Raw genomic sequence first — 23,015 nt, 5'->3', positions numbered from 1 at the left:
GAAGTCTTAGATCTGAATATCCTTCTATTTATCAATTCCCTTCCAATTCAAAAAGCATTAGGCCCCCCAAAATGTTTACCAAAGCTTATTTATGGCTGTCAACAAAATGAGGATTCAGCATAAATTCTGTTATATATTATATCTCTATTATCACTTCATTTTCTAATGTGTTAGGACAATACCAAATATGCATTAAAACTTATTGCTCAGTATTTCTCAACTAATGATATCAGTGGTGATTGAAATTAAAAAGTAACTAAATCATAAAGATTTTTATTTATTGATGATGTTCACACAAAAGAGAATACCCTATCTTAGAATCAAAGACTTAGAAGACTCTCTTCAATGTATCTAACAGTAGAGTTTCATGGAATTATTTCAAGCTTTGTATGATAATTATCTTTGAAAAATTCATATTTTTATTTAAACAAATAGTTTCTTTAGCTTATGCATGATGATGTCAGATGTTCTCCAAAGTAATTTTCATTTCATATCTATTATGCCCCTTAGGAGGTTAATGAAACATTTTGTTTTATGTTTGGGAAATTTTTTTATATTATTAGAGGACTGAAGCTAATACCTACCAAATAATGTTTTTTGAATTTTAAACATAAGTTTTTTTTATTGTGTTGATTTATAAATTAAATTATCATTGAAACATTGAAGGCTTTCTTATCTTGCATTTGTATTGATATGCTTTGTTTGGCCTTAAATAGTGTTTTGAGACCTGAGGTTTGATTTTAAATGAAATTGTCTTTTAAAATAAGTAGCAGTATACATTAGCATAAGGAATTTCAAGAGCTGTGTCTAGTGTGTTTAAATGTTAACATATGCAAATATAAGTACATCTACAGTGAAATTATTTAATAGTTTGTGCATTTTTATGTTCTCAGATATAAAAGGTTTATCACCTTTGAAATATACCCTATTGTAATCAAACAGTTCACTTTCTATTGTGATTTTGCTGTAAGATATATATTATAAATGCATGGTGGGTTATATATATATGTTTGCCTCCCTGAGTTTCAAACAAATTGGTTTGTTTACCAATCCACAAACAACTCTCTATATTAAGAGAGTGCTTTGTCAGCTTTTCCATGTGAATAACAAAGTAAAGATGTTCTCTTTAAAGGGATCAAAAAATCAAGGATAAAACATTGTGCCTGTTCTAGATGACTTTTGCATATTACCATAAAAAGCCATTTCCATTTGGGATATGCAATCCAATATGGAAATGCCCTTACTTATTTACTAGGGTAACTTTAGAATGAAAAATAAATGGTGACAGTTAAATTTGACTAACAATAACAAAAAAGAACACAAGGACTTGGGAGGAATTTTTGTATCCTCAAAATGACATTTACAAACCAATTAGAGTTTGGTTTTAATCCACTTCATTTTGACTTCATGAGGATGGTGACACAGATTCTATTTTCTGCTTGGCTAATCCCTGCATCACTCTGAGTTGTTTTTAGAATTAGCTCTGCCTTTTGGAAAGTTTTACTTGGGTAGTGAATGATCTCAGGCTTAACTTTGCATGCAGGAAAAAATTTAGTCTTTAAAAATATTCAAAGAAAAAGATATAACATTTACTGTAAAAGAGAAGAGTGTCTTTAAGGCTGTATATTTTGAGTTTGCTATAAATTGTTTAAGTAAGTACAATTTTTATTTTCTTACATCATTATTTCAACCATCATATTCTGATATCATGACAAGAAACATTAAATAGCTTATATAAGATAATCAAGAGGGTTAAAATATATCAATTCAGAAGAATTGTAATTAATTAAAACAACTAGAATTTTTTATGAATAAGAACACTTATTTCATATCATTTTGGTTGATTTTTTATTTAATTGATTCTTTTTAGTTATACATGACAGTAGAATCCATTTTGACATAATTATACATGCGTGTCATATATCTTATTCTAATTCAATCCCCAGTACCTCTCCTTCCCCTTCCCTTCCACCATCCCTGCTCCCTTCTGTCTACTGATAGTCCTGACATTTACCCATAGTTATTTTTTGGATTAAATTTTTATGGATGTACACTTTGGTAAGATTCACTGTGGTGTATTCATATATGCACATAGGAAAGTTATGTCTGATTCATTTCACTATCTTTCCAGTTTCCATCCCCCCTCCCTTCCCTTCATTCCCCTTTGCCTATTCCACTGAACTTCTATTCTTTTTCTTAACGCCCAGCCATTGTGGGTTAGCTTCCACATATCAGAACATTCAGCCTTGGTTTTTTGTGGATTCTCTTATTTCACATAACATGATAGACTCCAGATCCATCCATTAACCAGCAAGTACCATGAAGTCATTTTTTATGGCTGAGTAATATTCCATTGTGTGTGTGTGTGTGTGTGTGTGTATCCCTTTTTTCTTTATCCATTCATCTGTTGAAGGGCACTTAGGTTGGTTCCAATACTTAGCTATTGTGAATTGTGAGTTGTGCTGCTGCATTGACTATTAATAGAACCCACTGTAGAGTATATTCCAATGAGGTTGGACTATATTGCTGTTCTTCCTGCGTGGAGGATTTTGGCTGGAACTTATTATTATAAAAATTCCAGACGTTTTAGAACAAAACTCAGTGCCATGCAAAATTTGTTTTCATATTTTTTTTTTTAAAATTTCAATGGTACATATGTGAATAAAAATGACTATGACCGTTTTTTATTTGCGTGGTGCTGGGGATTGAACTCAGGCCTTATGCATGTGAGGCAAGAACTCTATCAACTGAGCTACATCCCCAGCCCACCATTGCCTTTTTTTAAATATTTATTTTTGTAGTTGTAGTTGGAAACAATAACTTTATTTTATTTATTTATTTTTATGTGGTGCTGAGAATCGAACCCAGGGCTTTGCACGTGTGAGGTGAGAGCTCTACCGCTGAGCCACAACACCAGCACCCCCGCCATGGCCTTTTTGATGACAAAATATGTATTACTTTGTACCATTTTAAGATTGATTTACATTACTATTTCTGACAAAGTCATTAGTGGTATTGCAAGTTGTCATTGTCTAAACATAAATTCCAAGTTTCTGGCAAAATCATTTCTTTGTCTAGTCTGCATGGAAATTAGAAAGTATCATCTGCTTATATAAATATGATATCACAATAATGTTCCTATTATATCATCAGGGGACCACTTTTTCCAGAGTTGCTTTTTTTTTAAGAAACATTAAAATTTAATCACTAAGATTAAATTATATAATTTAATAGTGTTAGATATGATAATGATGAAAATATTCCTTTACTTTTGAACTTCAGTGAATTGCAGTTGAAATGAACAAACTAGAGGTGGTATTAACTGCATTAGCAAAGGAAAGGGGTACACAACTAGAATTAGTGTTGTCCTCTCACTTGCTTTATGTATACTCAGCACAATCTTTTACCGAATAATTTCGAAAATACTTTGTTGAGTAATTTATATACTTTTATTAGTATTTCTAAGAGCAGAGACAAGCACAGACAAATAATGAGGCTTAGGAAAACTGATAGCTGATGTAGAAATTCAGAGAACTGTGATTAACATTCCTATCCTGCATATCATGGGAGCAAGGTTACTGTTATATTTTTTGCCTTTATGATCAAAGTACCTGAGAAGAAAAATTTAGAGGAGGAAATGTTTATTTTAAAGCTCATAGTTTCAGAGGTCTCAGTCCATAGAGTGCCTACTACATTCTTTGGGGCGTGAGATAAAGTAAAACATCATGGTGGAAGTGTGTGGTAAAGAAAGCAGCTGGTAACATGGTACCAAGAGGGCGGGAGAGGTAAGGAGGGGGGAAGGGGGAGGAGAGAGAGAGAGTGCAAGAGTGCCAGGGAACCTTTCCCCTCACCTAAGACAAAATATTACCCCCAAAGGCATGTCCCCAGTAATGACCTACCTCCTCCAGCCACACCCTACCTTCCTACAGTTACCACCCAGTGAATCCCTACAAGGAGATTAATTCACTGATTAGGTTTAGATTCTCATAACCTAATTATTTCATCTCTGAACTTTCTTGCATTGACTCATGAGCTTTCAGGAGACACTTCATATATAAACCATAAAAGGTACTTATTATACTATTCTTGACTATTTTTAGGTTTAACTATGAATGTTATATTTTTACACTTCTCTTATCGATGGTCAGACATACTGCATAACTAGCTTTTACTGACACCTTAATTTATTTGAGTTAAAGACTATACCAGAGTATCTGGAGTCATGTTCAGATTCATCATTGCTACAATAGAAAATAAATCTAATATATAGCAAAATAAATAATGAAGATTTCTACATTGGTAAAATTTACCAATAATAAAACACAGACATTAATGTAAAAAATGAGCAGTTATATTACTTTAATATGATACTGATTATCATATTCACATTAAGATATTCATGTAGCAATCTCCTGTTTCCTGATGGCGAACTTTTAAATTGCTTGTCACAACAGAAATTAAAAGAAATAGATACGTTAGCTCATATTTCCCAACAGCCTGAAGAACCAGAAATGGGGAAAATGAATGAGGGAGGGAGGGAGGGAGGGAGAGAGAGAGAGAGAGAGAGAGAGAGAGAGACCGACCGACCCCCACACACTCAGACAGGCAGGCAATATGGTGTCTCTGTTTTTTTGTTTGTTTGTTTGTTTGTTTTATTTAGAGACACGGCCTCACTGAGTTGCTTAGGGCCTTGATGTTGCTGAGGCCAGCTTTGAACTACAAATACTCCTGTCTAGGCCTCCAGAGCCACTGGGATTACTGGCATGTGACATCATGCCTGGTTTGTGTCTCCTTGATTTCCTGTCTTCTACATTGTTTTTAGTTTAGGTACCACAAACAAAACAAAACAAAACCTGAACATATTCAGGACAATTTGAACCAATCATTAATAAGTTGAAGCTATTTTTGTCCTGCTTATTCATTGAAGTTGTATGGATGAAACAATTGGATGTACCTGACCCAAATTCACCCATTTAGAAGATAAGGAAGCCAGATATGGTGGCCCACAACTGTAATCCCAGTGACTCCAGAGGCTCATACAGGAGGATCAAAGCCAGCCTTAGCAATTTAGGAAGGCACTAAGCAAATTAGCAGGACCCTGTCTCAAATTAAAAAAAAAAAAAAAAAAAAAAAAGAAAGAAAAGAGCTGGGGATGTGGCTCAATGGTAAAGCACACTTGGTTTAATCCTTGTACCAGGAAAAAAAATTTTATCATGACCCTGGGTGCAATTCCCAATACCAAGAAAACAAGGAGACCTGTGTTTATAAATAATCCATCCTTTATACCAATATTTTCTAGTAACCTTTCATGTTCTAGTATAATTTATCATAATTTGACTTGGGCAAAATAGCCAATTTACATGTTCTATCCATTCTAGCAGCTTTTATTTCAATATACCAAATATGCTATAGTAAAGCAATGGAGTTTCTTACTGGATTGGGTAATTTAAATAATCATGTGGTTTTAGATTTATATTGTAGATGAGGTTCTATACCCAATTTGTTTAGAAACATTTGGCTAGATAACTGTGGAGAAAAGAGTTTCAACTGCCATATTTGGAATTTTTTTACTGCATTCCATGGCAATATTACATATAAAGGTATTTTGTGGATGGTGTACAAAGGTATATCATGATAAGATATTCATGACACTATTGAGCTATGAAGATATAAATAAATAAATATTAGTAAGTTTAAATCTTAAAGTGTTTCATACTTCACATATGCATTATAATCACAGAAAGGTGTTTAAACAAAATCCTTTTTAATATTTAAATAATGTTAGAAAAACTTGGCATAAAATGGAACAAATAAAATTTAAAATTTGATGTAATTCTAATTGTCAAAGATAAAGTTTCAATGTAAAGTATATTTTGTTGATAGTTGGCCTGTTTTATTTCATTATCTTCAAAATTGAATTAACTGATAAATAATTATGAGATATCATAGAACTTGCAAATGACTATCAGAACACCATAAAACAGTACTGGGGAAAAAAATATCAGATTGACACATATGTTTTCTACTTAAGTAATTATATAAAAATGCATGGACCATTTATCAGATGGAATGTGAAATTCAAGATAAAAATGTACTGGTTTAAAATAATATTTGAGCAAAATAATGATGAACTGGGGTTTTGGTTGATATCATTTAATTCTAAAACAGGGTAATTTAATTATCATAACAATAGAATTTAATTCTTGTAGCAGGAGACCAGAAATTTTACAGTTGTCTCATGATTATATTGAAAAATAATGAACTACACACTTAGATTTATTGTCTTATGACAAACTGTGAATTAATGTGAATTATTAAAATTGAAAAGTGGTTGAAACTCAGTATTTTTTTAGGAAATATCAGTTGTCCTGTCATATTGCTCCTGTGAGATATCATTTCAATATTGATGAATAAAATTTTACCTTAAATTGAAGAGCAGGTTTGCCCTGAAAAGATTTTTTCCAATTTATCATCAGCAATATAAATTCAAATATGTAAGCTCCTTTTGGGAGAAAAAAACCCTAAAATTTGAGTAGGAAAGCCATGTTATAAATAACACGTATTTTACCATATTTCTTGTATACAATAATTCCATAACAGTTTATCTTTAGTGTGTAAATGACCCTTAGAGAATTTTATTAAAACTAAGACCACATAGCCAATAGATCGCTGAGCTGGAATCAAAGTTTATCTCGTCTCGAAGTCCATGTTATTTCTAATGGAACTGTCTGTGTAACTACCTGGGGGAGCTTTATGAAAATGTTGGGATTGAAGTTGATATTCTCTTTCATTGATCTGAACTGGGAGCCTTGGCACCAGCTATTTTTAAAAGCTTATCAAGTGAGAAGAACATACACATGAGGTAAAAATAATTACAATAGAACAATTGTTCCATGGCATATGTCTTTTAAAAACATGACACTTAGAATCTATTCTCTCAAGATTTGTTCAGACCTCTAGCATATTCTTCCTGAAGGAGTGACTAAGCCTACTGATCAAATCTTCAATTATTATAGCATTGCTAATGGTGCTATCATTAATGAGAAATATTTTATCCATCAGATGAAATAGAATTAGAGAAATAGACTAGCTTTTCATGTAAGATTGGTCACCAAAACATTCTCTTTAGGATTAAGGGAGACTTGCCTTATCTCCTATTTACACAGCTGTAGTTCTCTCTCCCAATCCCCTTCTTCTCTATGCCTTCTTCTGTTTATTACTTCCACACCTGTTTGTAAAAGAATGACACTCTCACTCAAACAATGATTTCACCAAAGTGTTGTGGAGGTGAGAAGAGATGCATACAGCGGTGGTCATATAGGTGACTTTTTGACTCTGTTCTGTTTTTCTTTTTTCTTTTTGTCTCCTCTCATTTTTTTCTTTCTCTTTTTATTTATATATGACAGTGGAATGCATTACAGTTCTAATTACACTTATAGAGCACAATTTTTCATATCTCTGGTTGTATACAAAGTATATCACACCAATTTGTGTCTTTATACATTTACTTTGGATAATAATGATCATCACATTCCACCATCATTTATAACCCCATGCCCCCACCCTTCTCCTCCCACCCCTGTGCCCTATCTAGAGTTTGTCTATTCCTCCCATGCTCCCTCTCCCTATCCCACAATGAATCAGCCTCCTTATATCAAAGAAAACATTCAACATTTGGTTTTTGGGAACTGGCTAACCGCACTTAGCATTATCTTCTCTAACTCCATCCATTCACCTGCAAATGCCATGATTTTATTCTCTTTTATTGCTGAGTAATATTCCATTGTGTATATATGCCACATATTTTTATGTATTCGTCTACTGAAGGGCATCTAGGTTGGTTCCACAGTTTAGCTATTGTGAATTGTGCTGCTATAAACATTGATGTGGCTATGTCCCTGCAGTATGCTGTTTTTAAATTCTTTGGGTATAGACCAAGGAGATGATATACAGTCAATCAACAAATACATGAAAAAATGTTCACCATCACTAGCAATTAGAGAAATGCAAATCAAAACCACTCTAAGATTTCATCTCACTCCAGTCAGAATGGCAGCTATTATGCATACAAATAACAATAAGTGTTGGCAAGGATTGGGGAAAAAGGTACACTCATACACTACTGGTGGGACTGCAAATTGGTGCAGCCAATATGGAAAGCAATATGGAGATTTCTTGGAAAATTGGAAATGAAACCACCATTTGACCCATGTATCCTCTAATCTTGATCCTAATTAATATTATTGAGTCCTGTTATCAATGGTTTGATGATAACTTTCTCAGATATAAAAATGTCTTTCATTCACACAGCTGATTAAGACCTCTTATTCCAGAAGTATTTTCAATAGTAACTAAGGGACAATAAAGAAAAAAATAAATAAAATGGCAGCAAAATAATTATTCCAGAGCATAAGTTTGTGATCCCATGTGCCCATTTAAAATAAGCAAGTGGATTAGTTAACTTCATGTTCTGTGTTGTTAATGCCACAAATAGGTTGGCTTTAATCAGAATCCATTTGTCTAGAATTAGTTTTGCTATATAATCTGTGTATTCCCCAGGTGTATGAATTTTAGTGACAGTCCTTAATGGATCAATAAAAGGTTCTGAGTTTTTTCCTCTCATGTTTAAACTTGTTCATTTGGACAGACACAGCTAAAATGTGCAAAAGTCATTGTAAATCCACACATGTGCATGCCCCCCACAGGTTTGAGCAGTGCATTTTTAAAAGTTCAATAGAGTGTATTTAATTACCTCCAACATGAGAATAAGGTCTTTAAATTATTTTAAGTCAATGTTTATAGGAGAAATTGGCCTACAGTACACCTCAGGTGTTCTTAATGTTTTTGAGAACTTACAAAAAAGCTGCTTCTCTATAAAAGTAACATATATTGCCAATAAAATATATAAGGGAGGACATCTACTTATAAACTTAGAAAACAATTTAGCAGGAACAGTTGTTTTATTAGCCTTCTGCTTTTTAATGGCTGAGACCATCCTGGGGCTATTTAAAAGATGATTTAATTTGTCCTCTAAACACATAGATGAGTTCAGGGTATTTCTTTTTTCTCATGAATCAACCATGTCTGCATTGACATTAAAGGCTTAGCTCAGGAATCTTTGTAATAATAAATCTGTCTTTTAAATTACTTTAAGTTGGTAAATTAAATAGCCTTAAACATCGATAAAATGAAGTATTAGATCTACTTGTAATGAAATAATTCATCAACTTATTGACTCAAAATTAAGGGTTGTTTCAAATGTAGTTTTAATGTAAACTGTATTTTAATATAAACTAAATGAAATTTCTGGGCAGTATTCTGTTTGATTACCTTATATTCTTAAAGGAAATAATCATTTGAACATACAACCTTTATAAAACTTTTCAGTTTTCCCTAGATTAATAAGTAATGCCTTGATCAATTTACCCAGTTGTTCAAAGCAAACCCTGCAGATTATCCTTGATTCCCCATTTTCTATCTTTCAAAATTACAACCCACCATGATGCTTTATGGTTTGTATTTTGGAATACATCACTAAATCTTACATATTTTCCTACCTTTACAGCCATCACTATTTCAAGTTGTTCTCATCTCTGTGATCACTTCCTGTTAACCATATTTCTATTCTGGCTGTACCTCCATTCCTTTTAATATACAGTTATTCAGAATGATATTTACACAATTCAAGGCTTAGCACTTGCTGTTCCAGCTGCCTAAGATGCTTTTCTTCCACTGTACATTTCATAGCTGAACCCCAGAAAAATTATGTGCTTTGTTATTTAAGATTGCCAGAATAGCATGTTTCTCTGGTCCTAAATAACTATCCTTTTTATTTTGTTTTAATTTGTCCTTATTTTATTTCATATTATACACACTGGGTTTGAGGTCATTTTTTCTTTGAAAATCTAATAATTGGAATCATAATAATAATACATAATGAGAAAAGAAATCCCTCTCTTTATTTCATACTGGGGATTAAATTCAGAGCCTCATGTTTTCTAAGTACATGCTCTTTCACTGAGCTACAACCTCAGACTCTAGCTTTTTCATTACTAGCTGTATTTGGGGAGTACAGTCTGGGAAATTATCTGTTTTATATTTAATCTACTTTGGAAAATGATCATTTTAATAATTGTCATTAAAATTTATTCAAAATTAGTTTTTATCTTAAAAATGTCTGTAGCTATTTAGTATTTAAATGCAGCTAGGATTAGGCAAATGACAATAATAAATTTCTTTTTTATCTTGGAGGCCACATGAACACTCAGAATAGTAAGATATCAACTATGGTACCTTGCAATCCTTTGAGGACAATACCATGCATTTTGGAATAAAGGGAAAACAGAGCAAACACACATAATTTTACTTCTCCCAAGGGTGATTCAGATGTTCTTTACCTATTCTTAAACTCCTTAAATGTTCTTCCATATATTTAAAGTAATTTTGTTTTTTAGACAGATAAAGTGAGCAGTTTTGCCTTAGTGTGTGTGTGTGTGTGTGTGTCTGTGCATGCACTTACATGTACATTTTTTGGTGCATGGAGTTAGAATAAGAGAAATAAAGTAGATATAGGCCAGAAATTTGGTTGTGGTTAAGAGAACTGACACACTTTAAAGCACTAGGAGGGCAAGGGGATTACTAATGTAAATAGGGAGAGGGAATACCTCAAGTCACTCTGTTCATTTAGCTATGTAGTTAATACTTTGTGCCTGAAAAGTTCCTGATTTATCTGAATTACATATAAGAATGCAAGAATATGACATTATGGTAGAATATGAAACATAAGGTACAAAGATTTTTGTCTTCAAAATCTGTGGTTGGTTTGTTATTTTAATACTGTTTAATACAATACCAATGCAACAAGAATATTGGTCTTTCTTGTGTTTCATTTTTTTGTCAGTGATATTCATTGTAATATAAATCTCAACCTTGAGGAAAGAATGGATTCTGAGTTATATTGCTGTGGAGTTTATACCTTCCATTGTACTTCTGGTTTATGACAACACTGTAGATGGTTGCAGATGTGTCCAACCCTTTAATCAGTGGTGACTTCCTCATGTGCGGGGATCATTCTTATTCACAGCTGAATTTCCAAAACCTAAAAGAGGGCCTCTTTTAGTAAGCACACAATAGATTATTGTTGAAGGTGTGGGGTTTACATTAGCAAATTATGTGAAAATGTGAGTGAGGTTCATTAATTTGTGTGAGGAACAGTCAGGATTTCACACCTGATCACATGATATCCTCAGGCTGATAGATTAAGGAATTAACATAAAGAAGAAAGGAAATAGTATTGGAATGGGTTTGGGTTTCACCACATATTTTCCTCCTCCTTATTGGTTGTTTTGTTTTCTAAGCTAGAAAAAGTTCTTCATGACAATCTGAAGCATAGTAAAAGAAAGACCTGAAATTTGACTTATAAGAAATATTTAAAATAATTTATTACAAGCTAATTTATATTGATATTCATTTTTAGCAGTAGATAATTATAAAGTATCAAACTTTATCTAAAAATCAGTAATAGAACATTTTACAAAAGGAACTAAAGTACTCAAGTGTAATGCTGGGTGAAAGATTTCCAGGTTCTAGTTGGAAATTTTATTTATGGTATAAAAACTGATAGAGGAGTTGCGGCTATAGCTCAGCGGCAGAGCACTTGCCTAGCATGTGTGAGGCACTGGGTTCAATCCTCAGCACTACATAAAAATAAACAAAGGCATTCTGTCCATATACAACTACAAAAAAATTATTAAAAAAAAGAGAAAAAAAATTACAGAGATTGAAATAGCTGGGATATTTGCTGTTTATATCAGACAATTTTAGAAAAATTCTTTTGGTAATTTCTATGATAAAAGTTTACTATTCTGGTTAGAAAAAAACAAACATTTGCCTCAATGGATGATGAAGTACAGTTGAACAATACACAGTGCTTTATTTTTTATGTAAGTGTATATGTACTAGGATGGAAGATTTATATGAAGGTACAAATTATTTCTATTCAAACATATATGATACTTGTAAAGGAGATGTAGTATTACAAGTGATATTTTAGATGAAATATAAGTGACCATATATTTAAACTGTAATACAAATTAGATAATTATAATTTAAGAATTTTTTCAAATATATTGTGAATGAGAGATAATTGATAAAATCTAAGAATAGCTGTTAAAAGGTAATTAAATATCTAAAGTCTTGTGCTGAAAAATGTTGAGTATCAAACATTTTTAAAACCTTGTAAAAAAGGGAATGTTTGGCAAAGAATATTTGATGTGGTTCTCAACAGATGTCAATGGAAAACTGATAGCAAATTAATTTAAATATTATGTATCACTTTTAGCAATACTCTTCTCAGTTCCTGAATAGTAATGATTTCCCTAAGTGGAATTTAGTCAATAATAAAAGTAGAGAAACAAGATAACTTTTCTTTGGAACTTAATTTCTTGGAATTGGAGGAGCTACTGTGCCATTTGTCAATGGAAAAATTAAACAATTCACATATCACCAGTCAGCTTAACATATTCATTTAATTTAGTCAATTTTACTACAATAACCATTTCATAAGCATAAATTATGTCCATAAAGATATTAAATACCTAGGAATATCACAATAGAAATAAGGGACAAAGTAAAAACTGGGTGCTGGATGTGACTATTTTTTAAAAATTTTATACGTTTAAACCCCTCTGTGTTATGTAAATAATGGCTCCTAAAGATGTTCACACTGTAATCACCAGAACCTGTGAACATGTTATATGAAAATGGTGAATTCAGTTTGTTAATTAGCTGAGTTTAAAACAGAGAGATTATCCTGAATTATTTAAATACATAGTCACCAGGATGATTAAAAGTAGGAAAGAAACAAGAATAGGTCAGTGTGATGCAATTTGCAAAAGAACCGTTTTTTCACTTTAAAGATGTAAGAAGAGGACCACAATCCAAGAAATATAGGAGGGCTTTAAAAGCTAGAAAAGGCAAAGACACATCTACTTCCATACAGAAAGGAACACAGTTCTGCTGAGAGTTGAATTTATCCTTATGAGGCCCATGTTAGACTTTGGACCTACTCAACTGTAAGATAAAAATCTTCTATTAAGTCACAGAGTTTTTCAGAATTTGTTACAGCAGAAATTGAATTTGAATACAACTTCTTATAGTTTGTCACTTCCTAGATCCTTAACTTGGCTCATTTACAGTACTACCTTTACAATTTTGGGGCCATCTGAACTCTCTTCAATGAAATTAGTCCAGCAGTTCTGATTTCTAGGACTCAGGGTTTAAATCACAAGAGGCACTAAGGGAGAAATTAATCCCCTCACCCAGACCTAGATTATTCCACTTTAAATAGCCATATCAACTCCCAAATCTATGTTGAACCACATCAAGGCCAAGTCTCATCTACTTCCATTCTAGTAATGTTCAGGGGCATATATCTTTTCAGATTTCTCACTGGGATCACTTCTTGTATGATTAAACAGGTATGCACATGTGTATGTGTGCATTATTATGTTCATGTTTATACCATTAGACACCCAAAACTGAGCAACAATCTTATCTTCACAGATATAGGATGTGTACTTTCAAAATAAAATAACAAAGTTCTAAAATAAAGCTAATTTTTAGAAAGCAACTATTCCTATCCTTATGATCAACCTTTGCATGAGTATGGAAAACATTTCAATTTCTTATGGAAACAGATGAAATTTCTCCTTTGCCAGAGAATGTCTTTGTTTCACATTTACATATATAAATGCTAATTAGAATAGTAAAGGGTTGCACAAAAGAGATAGTCTGTCCAACATTCAAAATATCTCTATTTATTTTGAAGAACTGCTTTGCAAAAGTCCTGAATTTAGGGTCTTGGTTTTTATATTCTAATTTTTGTATCTGAAAGTAAATGTCATTTTTCCCAAATGAATGAAATAGAAATTATTATATGAGAAATAAGGATATGTGGGAAATAATATTTAATTATTACCATAAGCAATCATCTTTATTTTGGGGTAAGTTTTCTGAGAGTCTACACTTACATTTTAATAAAGTAATAACCAATAATATCTACTGTTTATAACATATTAAAGATTATCCTAATTATTTTTAAGCTCACCCTTCTATTAAGTTTCTAGCTTGGGAGAATTTTGTTTCTTAAAAATACAAACTTAACTAGGAGTTTCCCTTCTATTCTATGGCCCGGGATGTAAAATTCTGACCTGGATAAATTAATAATGATGAAAAATAAAGTGACCTAGAAATCATGCTAATCTTATCAGCACTCCTTTTTAATTGAGAAAGTCTAATTACTCAGATAATTGTGGGGCTCATTGCTTACTTTTAATTACTGTAAAAATAAAAAAAGAAAAGACAGAAATTTATGCTGCTATATATGCTTCATGCCCTATAAAACTGGATATACTTTTTTATGACCCATTTGGCTTCATTCACTTTATCAGCAAATAAAATACAATATAATCCTTTTATAATTTCATACTACTTTTTTGATTTTTTATAACTATAAACATCAGTTGCATACACAAGCATAATTTTGGTTGGATGACTTTATTTACTTTGTTTAGGTAATTAAGCATTTCAGAAGATCAGTAGTTTAGCTTTGAGGTTTCATAAATAGAAATGCTTAGGGAACAATTCCTCATTGTACTTGACACAATTTATTCTGAATTAATAAGTACCCTACCTCAAAGAACTGGTCAGAAAGAGTAAATCCAGATTAACTTAAAATGTGCTTGGAATTCATGTTTTAGTGTAATTTGTTATAGAATTAAACAGCTTTAAATGAGAAGTTGCATCTTGTAAATTGTTTTCCTTCCCTCAGGGCTTAGTCCCATGACTTGCATGAGTGAGTACTCAGTAAATGTTGATTACATTATTAAGATATTTTAATAACTTATTTTTAGTAAACTAGAAGAAATAACAAATTTTGTTATAATCCTTGGACCTTTGCCTGCTGACAGATAGGGTATTTCTCCTAAGGAATATCATACATCTTTAGTCTTCATATCTTGTGCTTATTGTTTTTCAGTTTGGGGTGTTGAGAGGTACGTGAGTGTGTGACTGCTGGTGTGTGTGTGTGGGGTGTGTGACTTTTTGTAAATCACTTCATCGTAACCTGTCCTTTCTATATTCCTAGGCATTTCATGTGTTTTCCCATTGATATCATATATTTCATCTGATCCAGGATGGCCTAGATATCTGATTACCACATATTAAAAGTATAAACTGAAGCTCAGAGAGGTAATAAAGATGAAATTAAACTGTAAATAGAAATATAAGTGAGACATGAGGACATGGATAATATGATGTGGTAATGGGTGGGTGTAGACTTTTACAATATAGATATGCTGATTATATCAATTTGGTTATTATGAAAGTATACATGCATTGAAATATAACATATCCCATAAATACATACAATTATTATAAATAAAAATTTTAAAAAGGAATTTGCCATTAGGAAGAAAATCAAAGTATTCAGAAAAATATAAATCTTGAGTTTTATGAAAATAAAAGTAAAACAAGGGGAATGAAAGATGAAGGCAGGAAGGAAGAATGAAAGAAAAAGAAAATGGGCTCATCTAAACAGGGGTATATAAACATGCTGCTATATGCTTCATGCCCTATAAAACTGGATATACTTTTTTTAGTTTTAGTTTATGAATGAATGCTATAGAAATGCCCACAACATACTCCAACCCAAAGCCAAGCCTGATAAATTACTATAGGGGAAAAGCTTCACAGAGTTTCTAGAGCCTCTTAAAAGAGGAGCATCAGGGTGATCATAGTTTTATAGGCTGAGCTCCATAACTCTAACAATGACCTGGATAGGGACTGGTCAGAATTGGTTAACTAGATGAGTTGCAATTACAGTGTGTATTGTTATCTTGGAACATCTGGGTCTGAACTAGATGTTGTAAAGCTATTTGAGCTTAAAGAGTTAAGATATGCTGTGAGCTTGTTGTCTCCCTTTCTAAGATAATTTTTAGACATCACAGGAAATTGTATCAGGTCCTGGTACAGCTTAACATAGGGGACTCTAATGGGCCTCAGTTCTTAGATCATTTATATTAACTAGTTAGGACAGCCTTGGATTAGAGAGAGAGAGATTAGTTCACAGTCAGAAATTCTCCTCAGCTCATATAATTTATATAATTTTTTCTACTTCCTTTTTTCTCTCTCTCTCTCTGTCTCTCTCCCTCTCTCTGTCTCTCTCAGTTACTGGGGATTGAAACAAGCCTACCTCCCCATTCTTTTTTATTTTTTATATTGAGACAGGTTTTCGCTAAATTGCTCAGGGCCTCACAAATTTGCTGAGGCTGGCCTCCAACTTGTGATCATTCTCAATCAGCCTCCCAAGTCACTGAGATTACAGGTGTCTTCAACTATACCTGGCCAATTCCTGTATATTTAACTATTCCCCTACATGTAAGATTTAAGAACATGGGTCCTTAGTGGGCATGGTGGGACATGCGTGTAATCCCAGTGGCTTGGGAGGCTGAGGCAGGAGGAATTGGAGGCCAGCCTTGGCAAATTAGTGAGTCTCTGAGCAAATTAGCAAGAACCTGTTTCAAGATAAAATGGAAAAAGGCTGGGCATGTGGCACAGTGTTAAATACCCCTTAGTTTAATCCCTAGTACATATCCCAGTACACACACACACACACAAAAAAAAAAGCCAACAGAAAAAAAAAAAAAAAAAAAAAAAAAACATGGGTCCTAGAGACACACTCTCTTTCTTTGAACCCTGGTCCTACCACTGTGTAATCTTCATTAAATAATAATTTTTTCCTCCATTTTCTTATTTGTAAAATGTGGTTAATAATAAATTGGTTAATGTATGTGATTTATAGTATGATACAGAATAAAGGCTTGCAGTTGTTATTCATGCTATTGCTGATTTTTAAATGAACTTTATTTTATTTGGTGATTTCTCCCTTATAAAAGCACTAAATCACTAAAAGGAAATCTTTCTTGACATATATCAGGGAATATACCAAAATATGTTTATTTGATTTAGGGAAGAGCTTGTGATTTGCCATAGCAAATTATGAATGGCCAAACAAATGTTTTCGTTGGTTAGACACTGACAGAACACTCTTCTGTTCCTCTGTTCTACTTCTGTCTTTTTCTAGACCAGTTTTAGGTTTTTCTCTCCTACTAAAGCCAGAACTGTATATGATACAGTTGGAGGGAGTATCAGGATACTGGCCTGGTTAGAGTCTACAGTTGTCTCCCCCCTGCCCACTGCTGCCTCCCTCCCTCCCTATGTATATACATACTTACATACATACACACATATAGTGTCCTCTTAGTACTGGAATGGATTTATATAACATTTATATATTTAGGTTTTATAATATTTATATATTTAGGTATATTTAGATCTTAATCCTTAAGAATAATTTATCAGGAGTGCAGTTTTAGCTCAGTGATAGATCACTTGCCTAGCACATGTGAGGTACTGGGTTTGATCCTCAGCACCAAATAAAATAAATAAATAAATAAATAAAAATAAAGGTATTATATCCATCTACAACTTAATTTTTTTTTAAAAGAATAAATTATCTTGGTCAATAAATGAAATCTTCTCGATGATTTAACTAGTTGCTGAGGCTGGCTTTGAACTTACAATCCTCCCGACTTACTCCAGAGCTTCTGGGATCACATAGGCATGCACCACCATGCCTCAACCTTTTTTTAAATTTTATCTTTACCACTGCTCTAGACTCTAGAGATGACCTCTCCATGAAACTACTTATTAGCTATATAATCCTACTACTACTGTAAACTCATAAATATACATGTATCAGTAGCTTAAGAAAAGTCTATATACAGCCCAGATAAAAATCGAGTACAATTGTTTCTTGTGGGTGACTGATATTTTTCAAAGGATAATCCAAGAAAATATCTCTCTTTATTGAGTCTTAATCTTTGCCAAAGACAATGTTATCATTTTCTTCTACACCTAACCAATTAAGTAGATAAAAGAAGCTAGAAAAGTCACAGTGATTATTAAAATCCTTGCTAGAAAATCCAGGCATATCTGCTCCCTTCATTTTTGCATTCAATGGAACAGGTGTATGGGAAGCTACAAGGAGAATATAGGAACTGGTAAATGGCTGTTTCTAAGTAAAAAGTACATAGTCTAAAAAGTTGAATATGGGTGTAGTTGTCTGAGTACCTGTCTTGACTCTTGTTAGAAGCTACCAGATTAAAAAGTAAAACTACCTAGTTGTCTTATAAATGGGGAGATTGAGCTTGATTATCTTTTGTACAGAGGAAAATATGCTCAGAGTCCATTGTTCATTTAAAAATATATATATGATCAGACTGAGGTCAGAATTCCTATAATGAAGGTCAGTAAATTTCAGAGAACTTTAACAACACAATAGGTACAAAAATGTGATTAATTCTTATATTGAATTTGATTGTATAAATGTTGTGATAACCATGTTTTCCCTTTATATCATATGAATGTGGAATTAAATAATGAAGACTGGTTTTTGGAAAAGCATTAAATTTAGTCAGAGGATCAGGTACACCTGTCTTGGTCTCAAGATTGGCACGAAACTTCATGCAGCCTGAACGTGAGCAAAGATCACATCAAAAATATCTAGTGGTATAAAGCAATTTTGTTTTTCATTGTTATGATATTGACACTTCTCCAGAAACACATCCAGAAATGAATAGCTCTATTTCTCAAATTCAAAAGACAGAATCTAAAGGAAATCTAATTTCAGACTTGTTATTAAACAAGTTTTCTTAGTGTCTGCCATTGTTGGCAGTATTTGCAAGATAGGATATGCATTTCTTAAGTGTATTTTTCTTTGAAATGTTACAAATAAAATTAATACAGGGTTATAAAAAGATGTTATCTTGGTATGCATTGATTTTCCTCTTAGTTTTACTTTAACATCACCATTATTTATATTTGATTTTGATGTATGTGACATTTTATATAAGTTATTTGATCATTGTCAGAAATAAATTTATTTTTGTATGTAACTCCTGAGAAATACTTAAATAATAATATATCTGTCTTATACCAACATGTAAGCCTTTGTAAAAGTAATTAATTCTTTAGCATGACATTTTGCACACTGCTTGAAAGTGCAGAGATATTTATTAAAATATAATGTTGTGTGACTATGCAGAGCAAATGTGTATACATGTATATGTACATATAATATATTGAAGTGGTCTACACGTGTTTGTAAATAGCATCTTTTACTGTGACAATAACAACTTTATACAATAACTATCATAATTCTCACAAAATTCTTTTGACAAAATACCATTAGCTTTTTTTATTGCACATGAGAAAACCTGGGCTCTAAATAAGTAAGCAATTTATTCATGATAAAACACCAAGTAGAATCAAACCCACCATACTGTAAACTATTCTTGTTGAAATACATCAGTTTGCCTGTAAGAAATTGGAGAGGAGCAGTAGTCTGATGTTTTGAATTGGATATGAACATTAGAATTGGGAATACATGCCTAGAAAAATGTAAATATATTCAATGGCACTTAGAATTTAGTCTTAAAAAGTGAAGGTTTATATTCAGTTGAGTTTGGAATATAATGTTCTATAGTGTTTTTCTTAAGAATTAAATTTATAAAAAGGAGGTGGACTCAAGAAAATATAACAATGAGACAGCATGGAAAAAAACTGTTCCCGATGGTCTATAAATTGGATATTTTACTATTTTTCTACCTCTCTTTTCTTAATTGTACTCTAGAGTTCCTTTTAAATGACTACATTTTGGAAGAGAAATACTCATGCAAATGAGTCAGAAAAAAAAAAAAAAAACTTCTAGATGCCTTTAGCTCCCATTAATATGACATTACTAATTCATGATGTGGATATTTTATTTTAGTGTTAGTGGTGTTGCTTTTGGTTGGATGCCAGGTGAATTTAATCCTATTACTATGCCTATAATGTGGAGTAGTTTTGTTTAATGGTATGTAATAATGCACCAGTGGACAGCTTGAATTGAGTCAAAGAAACGGCTATTGGCAATCATTGAAGACGTAAGAGATTTCCAACTTTTATGTGCCTTCTTAACTAGTATTCCAAATTATCTTCAGGAAAATCACTATTTAAATATTACATGCAAAAATGCAATAAGCTTCTCAAATGGTGTGATCTTAGGTGTAGAGAATCTTGATTGCGCACACTTTATGTTTTAGTCAGATTTGCATCACCGTGACCAATATACCTGACAGGAACAACTTAAGAGGGGCAAAAGTTTATTTTGGTTCACAGTTTAAGTCCATGGTCGGCTGAGTGTAAGATAAAGCAGAATATCTTGTGGAAGGGCATGGCAGAGGAAATCTGCAGCTGCTTACTTCATGACAGTCACAAAGTGGAGAGACTTCCACTTGCCAGGGACAAAATGTAAACCCCAAGGACATGCCACCTACTTCCTTTAGCCACACCATACTTGCTTACATTCACCACTCTTTAATCCATTCAAATTATTAATCCACTGATTTTGTTATGGTTCTCATAATCTAAATAGTTCACCTCTGATCATTCTTGCACAGTCTTACATATGAATTGTTGGGAGACAGTTCATATCCAAACCATGATATTTGTTATAACTAATAAACAAATGCAGCAAAGTTACAGGATATAAAATTACAGGATATAAAAAGTTACAGGATATAAAAATCAATATGCAAAAATAAATGGTGTGTGTATACACTAACAACAGATAATAAAGAAATGAAAGTAAGAAAGCAATTGCATTTAAAATAGCATCAAAAGGATGAAATATTTGGGAAGTAATTTATCCAAGAAGGTAAAAGTCTTGTAAACTTAAAACAACAAAAACAAGGGTGAAAGAAACTATAGAAGTATTTTTTATAAATAAATAGAAAGGCATCCCATGTTGATGAGTTTTAATGCTCAATATTGTTAATACATTGCCCAAAGTTATCTATAGATTCAATGTCAATGTAATTAGGCTGAAAACATCAATGATTTTCTTATGCACAAATAGAAAAAAAACACACATACACACACACAAAAAAAAAAAAAACCACTCTTCAATATGAACAAAATTGGTGAAGTCACAATTTTGTTTCAAAATTTCCTTCAAAGTTACTGTAATCAAAATATTCTAGTACTGATTTTTTTAAAATATTCATTTTTTAGTTGTAGGTGGACACATTACCTTTATTTTGTTTATTTTTATGTGGTGCTGAGGATTGAACCCAGGGCCTCCAATGTGCTAGGCAAGCACTCTACCACTGAGCCACAGCCCCAGCCCTCTAATAATGATTTATAGCATATATGGCAAAATAATTTTCAATAAACTTATTCAATGAAGATGTAACATTTGGTGCTGTGAAAATGTTATTTCAACACAAAAAGAAATGAAGTTGGGTCATCTTCCTCACACTATATGCAAAAATTAACTAAAAATGGATCAAAAACTACACTTAAGAATCCAAACTGTAAAAGTTAAAGTTAAATCTGGATTTCACAATAAAATTCTTGGATATGACACCAAAAACACAGGGACAAATATAAAAATTAGATAAATTTAAATGCATCAAAATTAAAAAGTTTTGTGCAACAAAGGATGCTACAAGACTGTAGAGGCAGCTTACAGAGTGGCAGAATATATTTGCAAATTGCATGTCTGATAAGGTACCTATATCTACAATATGTAAGGAACACATACAATTCAACAACACCAACAACCCCCCCCCCCCCAAATAACTGAATTAAAAAAAAAAAAAATCCAAGTATTTGAGCGAAAGTTTTTCCAAGGAAGATATACAGTTGTACAATAAGACCATGAAAGGTTCTTCAACATTGCTAATCCAAATGGGATACCAGTTTATACCAATTGGGATGGACTATTATATATACCAAATAAACAGAAAATAACAAGTGTCAGTAAGAAGGTGAAGAAATCTGGTAGGAATGTGAGATGGTACAGCCACAGTGGAAAATAATATGGTGATTCCTCAAAAAATTAAACAAAATTATCATATGATTCAGCAATTCTACAAAAGATATATATGCACCAGTATTCATAGCAGCATTATTGTAGCAAAAGAATAGAAGCAAGCTGTAGGGGGTTCTGTGTTTGGGACTGGGGTCTCTGATAAACTTCGTGATTGTGGCATGCTTGGTGGCTAGGAAGTTTCTGTGCAAAGGTACAGAAGGTCTGGCTGCTGGGAAACATCCATGTAAAAGACACTGGATGCCTGTGAGATTCTTTAAGAAAAAAAAAAATACTTTTTTGAAAAAGAAAAATCTTCGCATTTGGAATCTTTCTACTTTTCTCTTTCTGTGCTGTAACATTAGGGAGGTCCTGGTTAAGAAAGCTGGCTAAAAACAGATAAGATAGCCAGCTAAGCGGCTTGGATTTAAAAGAGACACTGTTTTTCCTTCTTATGTTTAAACTGGTTTTTATAAACCTAGTAAATCATATAGGGCCTGTGATTCACATTTTAAATATAAGGCTAGGAAAGTTAGAGATCCGGCAGAATTTAAAAAGTAAGGAAAACCGTTGTAACCACTTTTTTTCTTTTAAAAGATAATTCTCTTAAAGCATGGTGTTGCAGTTTACATTCTTTCTGGGGAGTTCTTTTTTTCTTTTGTTTTAAATCTTGAAAATCTTGTAATAATTTCCACATATGGTTGAATATAAGTAATGATTTGTTGTGGATTGGAAAGGGTAGAGCATGGTAGCCACAGGGATCTTTTGGACACTTGTTTGTTTTTTCTGCCCCAGACTAGGGTGGCCTCTTGAGGCTGTGCATAAAGCCATGCCATAAAGGATATTTATTACTATGACATTAGTATTTGTGTCCAATAATCCTGTAATAGACTGCTCATTTAACCAAAGAGTTAATTTAGGTCTACTTTCAGTAACTTATAAACATGCTCCAATAACAATAGAGTCAAACTTTGTATTTCCCCTTTTATTTACAGGTTGTTTTGCTGAAACATAGGGAATTACAATTAATTAAACAATAGAG

General features: G+C 32.5%; 1 protein-coding gene across 7 annotated transcripts in view; it reads left to right on the top strand.

Moving 5' to 3' along the window:
* Dmd (dystrophin) overlaps nucleotides 1-23,015 on the top strand; it is a 2,062,171-nt gene that overhangs the window by 372,375 nt on the left and 1,666,781 nt on the right. The gene's annotated exons all lie outside the window — the stretch shown is intronic.

The sequence above is a fragment of the Marmota flaviventris genome, chromosome X, assembly GCF_047511675.1.
Source record: "Marmota flaviventris isolate mMarFla1 chromosome X, mMarFla1.hap1, whole genome shotgun sequence".
NCBI classification, from domain to species: Eukaryota; Metazoa; Chordata; class Mammalia; order Rodentia; family Sciuridae; genus Marmota; species Marmota flaviventris.
This window is presented reverse-complemented; position numbering and strand designations above follow the sequence as displayed.